The following is a 12,029-nucleotide window of genomic DNA, read 5'->3' as shown; positions in this document are numbered from 1 at the left end:
CTGCACTCGCCGGGATTGAGCGCTGAGAGGACAGGGAGCGCACAGAAAGGCGTCATGTGAGCCTGTGTTCGAGGCGCCCATTGGCCAGCCGGGGATAAGTATGATAAGGGGAGTGCGTGCGCCATTGGCCCAGGACGAGAGCGGAGGCGCCTCCTCGCTTGGCCGTGCGCAAGAATGTGAGTGCGGCTCAGTGTTCATAATTTTCAGCGGGAGGGGTTGGAAGACAGAGAGGGTGGGGGGCGCATAAGTAACAAATTGTTCTTAAGATTTTTGTCATAGAAGGGAGGGGAAACGCACACATTCTGTTTCGTCGTTATATAAAAGTGGAATGTATGAAAATGTGTGGCGAGCCTACACGTCAGCTTTCTTTCTTTCTTTTTTTTTTTTTTTTTTGAGTGGTCGTCAACTAGCACATTAACCGAGGGCGAAAATGTAACACGAAGTTGTCTTCATAGTGACGACAGGTAAGAAAGCAACATGACTGCCAAAGTCACCAACAGGGAGCTGTTTTCACTGGATCTGGATGTTTCCAGATATCACATCACTTATTTCTCATGATTTTATCAGATTTTGATGTGATATCTATATAACCCCCACCAGATGCAAGAACAGCAGCGCAATACAGAATCAAATTTATATCCCTGTAATCTGAATTAGTTGCATAAATTTGTGGATAATTTCCTGCATAACAAAGTGCTGCACATTCACGAGGAATTTCATTCATCATTACTTAACAAAGTCAATACTGTTCCGGCTGAAATGCCACAAATGTTCTGACGCAAATAATAAAAAGTGAAAAAAGAATAGGATCAAATAGAGTTCAGCGAGGCCCCACATTGATGTTCAACACCGCAGAAACCCCAAAATGAATTCGGCATCTTCACTCTCACTTTCCTAAAAAGTAAACTATTATTTAAGACACCTGGAGCTAATTGATGCAAAAAATGCTATAAGAGCACAAAGGTCCTCTATTACTTTCTCCTACGTGTATGGACACAAGGGCGGTGTGATATGTTTTACATATTTATGTTGTTCTGCCCCGTTCTTCATTTCTACATTGATTTTCTACACAGCTGGACTTCACAGAGGGCAACGGGACATAAAAGAGCATCCTCTCAGCCTCCCTCTTTGGTTCTGTGGAGACAGAAGGAACTGGAGATTCTGTATGGGTGGGAAATAGAGCGCGTGTAATCTGGAGCACGCATCTTCCCCCTGCTCAGGCTGCGGCATTAAATCGATATTCCGCAAAGCTTTCTCTTGTTTTCACATTCACTTGACTGCTACCGTGATGCGCCGCGAGGGTCGAGCAGCCGCTCCCTGATTTTTGTGGCACTTGTGCCCCCCTTCGCCCGCCACCGCCCCCCCTTTTTCTTCCTCTTCCACCTTCACTTCACTTCACTTCACTCCACAGCAGACACCCTCATTTGGATGGCTCCAAGGCGATGCGCCTATTCCATTTGTCTCTTGTGTTAACAGGAGGCGGCAGAAATAAGGCAGTGCGCTATCTCTATACAGAGCATTATCTCCGCCTTGCTCCTCCAGCACCATGAAACAATGATTATTAACTGCTTGAGGAGCATGCTTGGGGATTTCAAGGCTTGTTGCCACACTTAGGGAACATGAAGTGTATTGCACAACGCACCCCATGCTCAAGATTTTTTATTTTTTTTGCCTGAAAATAATGCTTCCTCTTTTCTTGCCATTTGTGAGTACTTTCAGAAGCTACTGGCTTGCCCGAAACCCCCGGCGGGAAGAGTAGTAAGTATGGCTAACGGCATTATGACCGGACGTGTGACAGGAGCATTTTCACAAGAAACCAGCCTAGCACTTCCTTTTCAAGATTTAAAAGCCTGTTGTGCAGCGTCATCCTGCTGTAAGATAGTGGTTATGCATTCATACACTCACGTGTTCACACACACACACACTCTCCATCGTTATAAAAGCAAAGCCCTGCCTCTGCAAAATGGGTCATACACTGCAGTCACTTTATCTCAGCAAATGTATTGTGCCTGCGTGAGTGTGTGAGTGGTAGGCATGCGCATGTGTGATCACACATCAAAGGCAAGACTCCCAATATTAAAGCACGGGTGTCTTTGCTGAAACAGGACTTGAGCGTGTCAAACCGTTGAATGTTTTCGGCACTTTTGAGCTCGTGCGATATAGTTAGCCCGGAGAGCCAAAATGAATTTTTCCTTTAATACCTTCAAACGGCCAAAAGGAGGGTGCTCGCGCTCTAAAATAACCTACAGAAGCATATTTATTCTACCTTAGTCCACTCTGTGTCATACGTGAATACAGTTTCAGCCCAATGTAAGATTCCTTCTGAATACAGGGGGAAAAATAAAAGCCTTGGTTCAAGATACACTGTCAGGCTAATACAGAGACACACATTTGCAGATATATACCCACTGTGGAATGAATTTTCACTGTGGGGTTCAAAGCTGTGCCAGTCAAAGAGGGAAGACAGCTCCGTGCCGCCGTCTTATAGACCCATCACTGTGCGAGCTAATCTGCGGCATGTTCTGGCCCTATATTTAGACCAATGTTTTGTGAACACTTAGCATAATTCAGTGAGACGAAAGGAGCTTTTCAAAGCTGTTAACCTCATCTCTTTAAAACTCATTTGGAGTTTTTCAGCTGCGCATTCCAACACACCTGTTCTCCTCTTTGTAGACCTGTAAATGCTCTCCGGTTTAGTGAGGAAATAGTTTAGCATAATTGGCGGTGATGGTGCAGCGTGACAATGAGAGCACGCCACAAATGTGAGGAGGTGATTGATTCATTCAGCTGCTCGTGAGAGAATGGGTGTTGTGTGAAATCGGCTCCAGAAACAGTGCGAAAATGTGCCGTCGTTCCCCTCATAGAGCATCGCTCGATTTATGTCTGCAGTCATCGTCTTTACTGCACTCGTCACATAATTTGACATCTCAATAATCACGTCCTTATAAATTTAGAGGAAGTAATATTTCAGAGATAACACAGCACCTTGATTTCATTTGGTCCCATTTATTATACAGAAAGTAGCTGATTTCAGACTGCGTGAAAGTGTGTGCGTGTGTGTGCGTACCAAATGCTCTAAACGGGTCCAGGTGGGCCAGTGGGAGATGGTCATACTCAAAGCCTTTACCTCCATCTGCTGTGTGGCCTGCACAAGCTCGCACATTTCCACACAAACACACAGATGAGATAGACTGTCTGGTTCAAAAGCCCATCCCTTAAGCATTAAACGCTATATGCTTTGGCCACAGAAGCGTGCCACACTGGGGTCCTGCATGGCATCTGCCTCCCAGCTCCCAGAGCCAAGGCGTGGGGCCGAGGGAGGGGCCTGGGGCAGAGATAAGCTCTTCCTCCCCTGGTCACTGCTACGCCATGGGAACCGGACAGGCCTGGAGCCTCAGCTGAGCACCGCTGATAATATCCACATGAGTGTACATGCACGTTTGTGTGTGTGTGTATGTGTGTGTGGTTACATGAATGGTTGCTGATGAGATGGGGTTGAGGGGTTGCATGTGTGTGTGTTTGTGGGTAGGTTAGGTGCATGCATGGATGCACACACTTACATATTTTTAAAAAAAATAGTCAAATATCACGACTAAGACAAAAATGCCCATCCATGAAATATTAAAAGTTTTGCAGCTTAATGCCAGTTGTTCACAGAAGTGTGTAAAGATATGCATTGTCCAGAGGAATGCATTTGTTTTCAACAATCTGTATAAAAAAAAACAAATCAATTGCCGTTCTGCAAAAATGCATGGAAATAAGAATTTTAATGTCGAGCTGACTCGACATTAAAGCAAACACGTGTTTCTTAAGTGTCTGAAAATGAGTGACAATATGCTTGCAAGCCACTCTTCCTCACTTAAGTGTTGATATTCTCACAAAAACCTGCACAAGAAACAAATGAAATTATCCACTTTACAGATTGCTCTACTTCATTTTGGGATATGAAATTTTAAGACAAACTAAATAAGAATCCGCTGGTAGGCAGAGAAAGACAAAGCTCGTAATAAGTACAGTACATTTCATTAGAGTGAGTGCTGTAATGACAATGACATGAAGCAATGCCGCTCTTACAATAGTGCTCATTGTATTTTTTTTCCCATTCTGTGCCCACATTTACAATGTAAGATTAATTGCTTTGCTGCTAACTGCAAATCAGTCTGCCCTTGTTCTAATTCGTTGTTTATTTAACATGAGTGTAATCTAGTCTTTTGTAAAATGACAGAAATGGTTCCTCTTTGTTCAGCTGCACTGACCTTATCATTTTAACTTGTCATATCGGAATGCTCATTTACTCATCGCGTTAAGAGTCACCTCACGTAACGAGGCAGTCGGGCAAATTCAATTAATTTGGGGCTGCTTTTAATCGTGTTGATGTTTCAAATAACAGCGCGTGACAAAAAGGTCTGGATCATGATAGAAACACTAATTGTTTAAACAAAATAAAGGGGATGATAGGATAGTGTAAAATGTATCAAAAGTTAAACTTGCTTGAATTTATTAATGTAATATTATGCATCAAGATGAGGCCCATGGAATAGTCTCGTGCAGTATGTATATTTGTTTAAACCACCTAAATGATGTGTTAAATGTACTGTGCCTATCATTTTAAGCTAATATAATAATTACCTCAATGATTTTCAGAAGGAATGATTAGCTAGTGCAAATCAAAACTGCTGCTTGAGGGCTTTTTTTTAATGGACATTTTTGATATTATTTTATAAAACTATTTGAGTACATAGGACCTCTTTACAAAGCCAAAGAGAAAAAACAAGCAGAGAGATGTCTCCTTGATATTTATTAAACATTGCTCTTCTTTTTTTTTAATCATTTCATCATTAGTGAAATATGGCTGATGAACACTGAACTGCCGGCACGTTGATTGCTTTTAGCAATTCTTTGATGTCATTTAATTACAACGTCTCTGGTGTAAGTCCAGCCAAAGGCATTTCGTGTCATCCCATAGATTTCTGTTGTTCGCCGTTGCTGCTTTCCTTCCAGCTGCCCCGATGAGTGTGACATATTTATCTAACCACTTATTACTGTTCATGATTGTTGACGTGTCTGATCTGTGAGAGAGTAATCTGTACTGTTAAGAATCAGAGTCTGAAGTAGTTATCAACTATAAGATGCAAGATGAACGTAGATGTTTCTAGTATTTAATAAAGTTACGTTTTGCAGTCTGGTTGGAAGACTCGCCATACTAAATGAAGAACAGCGAACATGGTGAAACATAAAGTGCCTTGTCATGTGTGTAACCCTCTGAGGACTAGCATGTGTTTTGACAGGGGGAGGAAGAGAGAGAGAGAGAGAGCAAAAGAGAGACATAGACAGAGAGAACTATCCAGAGATCCAGGTCAGCTGTGAGGCCTCAGCTGGAGTGCAGGGCTACACCTGTCAGCGCCCAGGGCCCCTCTCTCTTTCTCGCTGTCTTCTTTCTGTCTCTCTCTTTCTGTCCAGCTGGACTCTCAACCCCCCACCCAGTCTCCACCTCCCAGATCCAGGCCACTTCAGCCCAGCCATGCATGGACATCTCTGGGAATTCATTCCGGATGCTTCCTGTTCATTGCATCCACTCCTCCCTCTCTCTCCCTCTCTTTTCTTTCTCATTTTGTCCTTTTACTCCTCCTTTTGCTATCTACCTCATAACTCATCTCTATTTTCTCACGCACTTGATTTTTACTTAAACAGCACAACCAACTAAATCCCAATCACGCAGAACATGGTTCACTAAAACAGTAGCAGTCTAAAACATTTCAACTACTATTGCCTGACCTGAATTTGTAGGAGAAGTCATAGTTTTTGGTTTATCCTGTGTGTTTGGCAGAAGTGAGCACTTTTTTTTCAAAGATGGTGGCACAAATATCCAAAGTTTTCATTGTAAAGTTTTAGAGGGAACCACTAAGGAGCACAACACATTCGCACCACTCCTTTCTCCCGCTGTGCATCCAAAGCCTCTTTTCTACACAGTCAGCAGCAGCAGCTGGAAGCATTAAAAATGTTGGTACAAGCATCCTTTCTATTCTGATGTGACTGTAGCCTATTTTCCCAAAGTGTGCATGTACTGTAAAATTAAGTCCATACCATTTCTGCACTCTTTTCTACATTTTACTTTACCGTCAGCTGAGAAAGTTTATATTATGTATATTTCATCATTATACTATATCGTCTGTTTAAACTAAAATAAAATAAAAACAATGCAACAAGTTCAGTCTGAGTTAAGACACTAAATAGCAGCAAACTAATTTAAAAAACTTAATCCATGCTTGGTTATATTCTTATATAAACTGTGCATTATACTATTTTATACAGGAGTTGTCAGAAAGGAGTAAAACTTTGAAAAAAAAATCATACACTTCCAGTAATCCAAGGCAAACAGGAAGTCAGATGACCACTTGTAAAACCAAATAAGGTATGCAGAAGAGCTTTTTTGAACTGATGTTCAGCAGAAGACCACACTGGGATCAACTCCTGTGAGCCAAGAACAGGAAACAGAGGCCACAACATGTACAGGCTTATCAAAACTGGAAAATGGAAGATGAGAAAACTGTTGTGCGGTCTGATGAGTCGTGTTTTGTTGCTGTGGGATTTAGATGGTAGGGTCAGAATTTGACATGAAGAACAAGAACAAGCTTTGTAACAGTTCAGGATAGTGGTGGGGATGTTTTTCTCGGCAGACTGAGTGTTTTCGCTTACTATATCCATCCTTTAATGACGACAGTGTGCTCATCTTCTGATAGCTTCCAGCAGGATAACTCACCATATCACAAAGGTCAAATCGTCCTAAGCCCCTTTCTAGAACATGACAATGACTTCACTGTACTCGAATGGCATACAGACGCCAGATCTCATTGCAATCGAGCACCTTTGGGATGTGGTGGTCTGAGATTCCACCCCACGCCATTGTAGAGTTCATGGATGTGTAGCCAAAAAATGTAAGGGGCCCAAGCAAAATATACGTAAAAAAAATCACAATGTAATTTTAATTATCCTGTTAAGCAATAATAAAGTTCAGTCTGCAAATTCTAATTCAAGATCAGCACTAAGAGTCTTCAGTCCAATCAAGTTGACTGTTTGTAAAAATGAAAGAAGCAACTTTATTCTCTAAAGGCTGCAAAACTCATTCAGAAATATTCATTATAGCTATCAGGCAAATTGGCTAGATTATGTCATTATAAATCGTAGCTTTTAAATATATATAGCCATTCATTGTCTCATGTAGTTTCTGAGAAGCATTAGTAGTGAGCCCATATTTGGGGTCATTATAAACTCAAAACAGGATCACTTGGATAACTTTGATTGCTTCCGATCATTACAGAGTGTATTATTTGCTACACTAAACAGAATTACAAAAGTGGCAATTTCTCTCTGCTTGAAGCTATGACACATTTCTTTGTTAATAGCTTCAACTGCAGTAAGAATGCCTAAAAGGATACTGAGAACACAACATGGAAGAATGACAACGGCTGTGGATTTGTTCGAGAATAATCGCAGTCAACTGTACAGCCAACCTGTTTTAGAGTGTAAAGAATATAAACTTGGACATGGTTTAATATTCTACTGTTTTTTTTTTTCACTGTTACAATCGATTTTCAGATAACTGGCTTGCCAACAGCGCTAAAAAATAAAATACCTGTCAGCCGCTGGCCGGCTCTTGTAAACTGTTACATTGGTATTTTTCTCTTGGATACCTGTAAGGTGCAGGTGACAAGCTCAATAAATCTGCCATTTAACCTTACTGAAACTCCATTTTGTCCCGCAGCAAGATGAAGCTGAGAGTTGAATAACAGTAAGCTTATTCTCTTGCTGCACTCACACCACATCCTATCCTACACGCCAGCTAATGAATTATTCAACTGTTTGTACCTGTGAGGCAAGCAGACTCTGTTAAGGGCTGCCCCGGTATGATCTATAATTAAATATAATGCAACATGAAAGTGCATAAGACATGAGACTAGGGTTTGGACAAGTCACTCAGACTTTCCACCTTGTTATCCATTTTGTGTATGTCCATATGCTGACTGAAGCTGTTTTTATTTTTGAGCAAGCTGTTTGTTTTAAGTTTTTCAGCCTTGTGCAAACTGGAATGCTTTGCTCTCGTTCGCTCAGTTACTGTCTTACGTCACTTCCTTCTGTCAGCAGTTGACATTTAAGGGCAATAATATCATGTCACGTTTGATTAAGCTATTATTGTCTTACACTGTACAGTTCACAATGAATAGGGTCCCTGTATCCTGCAGTACGTTTGTTTTGCTCCCACTGGCAGTTCAATCATAAAACCTTTTAAAGCTCACACTCAGAAATAATCCTGCTGTGCATTTTGAAATTTTGCCCGTAACAAAACCATTCACGGGCTCTCTGTATTGACCGTTTGGGGTATGTGAATCCCAGCAGCAATCCACTTTTCCCCGGAAAGCGCTCAACTCTCCTGAAGGAGAAGCAAACAATTGCTTAAACTTCAACTGCACAGGAATGGGTATTCATCTTCAAGTTTAAGATAGATGACTTCTTTATTTTAGACTGTGTGATTTAGGCTGAAAATGTGAGCAAAATCAAACGTAGACATTTGGTCTATATGAAAATCTCAGTGACAGCTGAAGGCATTAACCTTGCAATCGCACACAAATACACGCACACACAGTGCAGCGGGATCCTCGCATCTGTCCAAATGTGAACAGCAGTATCTTCACCTTGCAGGCGGCTGTGGGGAGGGAAGGCTTAGTGGCTTGCTTACTTTCTTCCTTCACTGGCTGTGAAGTGGAGTCTGAGGTGTCAGGAGTTTTTTTTTTTTTAACCCCTCCTCCTCCCCTTTCTGTCTCACTCTTTTTTTTTCTCCACAGTGAGTACATCTCTATAGTGGTGGAGTCTGTGCTTTACAGGGAACACTGCAAGTGCCTGATAAGGAGCTGAAAGCAGATATATACATCCGGGAGCGAGCTGCAGATACACAGTCAGGAAGACAGTAAACAGATCACATACATAATGTTTCTTGGATTTACATGTAAGCATATCATACAGAGATGCTAGCAGAGGGTAAACATAAAAGACTGGCCAAGTTTCTTGCACCTAAGAAGATGGTAAAGGGATACTAAGAAAGGATGCATTTATAAAAAAAAAAGGAAAAAAAATCCCCTGCCACGTCTCATTTTGCTCCCAGACAAATTGAATTGACCCTTCCATCACTGTTGGACAAATATATATATATATATATATACATATATATATATATATATATATACATCAGTCAACAGGCAATATAATATAGTGTGAGTGTTTACTCCCTCCTATCATGTGCTGGGAGTACTTAGAAGGTTGCACCCCCTAGACAAGCTTTTACCTCTTCCCCTTTATTAAGACCCAGCAATTACTCTGGTTTGCTGACACCATGAATACCAATACAACAATGCCTCTTCTTTCTCCACTAGACACCTCCCAATACCATCACCATACACACACAGACACAGAAAAAGAGAGCGAGCAAAATCTTACTGCCACCCTCCCTACCCAGTAAAAAAATTCTTTATCCCCCCCAAACCCCACCCCATGATTCCCCTCCTGAAATACAAAGTTGCCTGTGGTTGCCATGGCCACGATCAGGAGTTCATAAATCCAAGCGCTGTCCTCCTGATAATTCCTCGAAAATTATCAGGAGGATTTTCTTTAGGGGGTGGGGGGGTCAGTAGTGAGTTACATGACACAGGATGGAGCATGTCTATAAAGAACATAGACTGGGTAAGATGAGGAGGAAGCCCATGCTTCTCCTCCACCACGTGTCCTGCCCAAGCAGATGGTGCTGTGTGGCTTTGCTGTGCTACTACGATCGCCTTGTGAGTGCTGCTGCCATAAGGAGGCAGGTTTGTAGGAGATTTGGGGTGACAGTGTCTGGCATGGGCTACAAAGTGAAAATGTTGGGAGGGAGAAAAGCACTTGGTGCTTTGGGTTGACACCAAGGTAAGCTCCTGTTATGTTCCTGTCTCTGTGATTTAGTGCCCAAGTGGTGCAAGAAGTGGAAAGCAAAGGCAGCTTTCAGGTTCAGGGGTTTGGGCACCATGCCGTGGACCATTATGGTTTACATTTTAGTTTTGATCATAACCTACTTCAGTTGAACACATTTCCACGTTGTGTTTGCGATCAAAAAGAAACAAAAAATAATGACAAAGAATGCATTTCAGACTGAAAATGGTGAACCACCAGATCATATCTGACTGGAGAGCATAATGAGCAATTACTTTGTGGCAAGGAAATTGAACCCCACAAACAATAACACAACTTCTTCTATTCTTCATAATTTCACTCTCAATCTAACATAATTCTACCGTTTAGTATTATAAATCATGTCTTCTTGTCAGATTTTTTTGTGGCTGTATTAAGGTTTATTTATTGTCCCTATTCATGATTATCAAAGAGCAGTTGTAAGAGAGGGTAACATCATCGTTGTGGAATAAGAAATAAAAGGTTTGGAATTTTTTTATTTCAAAAATGCATTTTTTTTTATACTCATGGTACCATCATCATGTTCCACATCTCTGTGCAGACTTATCCCTGATACAGAGTTGGCAGTTCTCTCCTTCAAGGTCTTTTCCAGTCAGCTGCTTCCTCAAAGTCACATTCTGACCAATTGCAGTTGTGCATTTGCGATGTGCAGCAGATCTCCTTCATTACTGTCAAAATGAAACCCCTTCATTTTTAATTTCATTTAAGTTGCAATGGGACAAATCTGGTGAATGGGAAGAGTATGAGTAACATTTGTACTCACATGGCTTAAAAAAATCCTGACTTCTTCATGCACTATATGCAGCCCCACAATGGACTTTTCTTCATCGGACATCTTAGGACACTACAGTAGGACAGTCTGGCCCTGGGGACAAATTCACGATCCATAACTCTACAGATATGCTCCTGATCTGATGTGCCGTCCTCAGAGTTGAACACTGTGGACTCTATAGCTGTAAACTGCTCTTCAGTTTCTGAGTTGTAGCCGGAAACCACACTCTTATCACAAATGATGATCATAGACAAGATAGTCAACGGCACTCTCCATGGCCATGCTGGATGAGATCCAGAGGTGCACAATGATGAAAAGGGAAATGGGCAAAATTAGTTTTAAACATAATTAAAAAGGTTACATGATAGTAAATGTCATATATATGTAGAACAGAAAATATCCTGGTAATTTTCTGCCAATACAATTTTCTGCTGGTAACATTCAATGTATGGAAAAAAACAAACAAAACAAAAACAAAAAAAACCATATATATATATATAAAATGCACACAAAAATGGTTTCATTTTAAAACTGCACTGTGTGGTATTTTTACAGATTCTTTAGTACAAACTTTTTTTTGACATGACTTAGCCATGAGTGAAAATATATATTGTGGGACTGACTGTGACCACTTACATGCATTCCAACAGCTGATGCCAGGAGATGACAGTCCAGCTCCCGTGAGAGCCCATGTAGTCTGGTCTCAGCACAGTGAAGTTTGGATCTGTTTGGGGTGGATGGGTTTGTGAGGGGGAGTAGGCTAGAGGGATAGCGGGTCATAGAGGGTCAGCTGCCTGAATACTTGCACTCATTTTGACATGATGTATCCGTTTGTCACATGCAAACAGTCCTACACACATTAGCCTCCCAGTTGAATTATACCCATCTGCAGTTTTTCCCCTTTCCACATATGCTAACAGCATAGTCACTCAAAAACATGAAACACACAAATGCTGCCCTTAATCCACAGATTTCATACAAGCACACATATACACTGGTTTTCCAGAACACTCAATGCACTGTATGCACCATTACTCTCTAACACACACACACACACACACACCAATGCACACACGGACACACCAACCATCTCAGTCTGTGGCGTGGAAGAATGGAGCCAGTGTATGCGAGGCAGCTAGCAGACAAGGGCAGGGCCGGGGGTTTTCAGGGGCATATGCATATGTGTATGAAAGGCTGTGTGTTGGGGACACAGCAGGCTAAAAAATGTGGGTAGGTTTGGAGAGAGGCCCCGATCTATACATTT

General features: G+C 41.6%; 1 long non-coding RNA gene across 1 annotated transcript; it reads right to left on the bottom strand.

Annotated features, from left to right (window-relative positions):
- Window positions 1-10,464: 10,464 nt before the first annotated feature.
- On the bottom strand, window positions 10,465-11,534 carry LOC134643892 (uncharacterized). Its single transcript, XR_010096417.1, has 3 exons — window positions 11,402-11,534; window positions 10,757-11,048; window positions 10,465-10,661 (listed from the first exon to the last, which is right to left on the bottom strand). It is a non-coding gene; the product is annotated as an uncharacterized LOC134643892 (long non-coding RNA).
- Between the last annotated feature and the right edge of the window lie 495 nt (window positions 11,535-12,029).

Source organism: Pelmatolapia mariae, linkage group LG15 (genome assembly GCF_036321145.2).
Source record: "Pelmatolapia mariae isolate MD_Pm_ZW linkage group LG15, Pm_UMD_F_2, whole genome shotgun sequence".
NCBI classification, from domain to species: Eukaryota; Metazoa; Chordata; class Actinopteri; order Cichliformes; family Cichlidae; genus Pelmatolapia; species Pelmatolapia mariae.
This window is presented reverse-complemented; position numbering and strand designations above follow the sequence as displayed.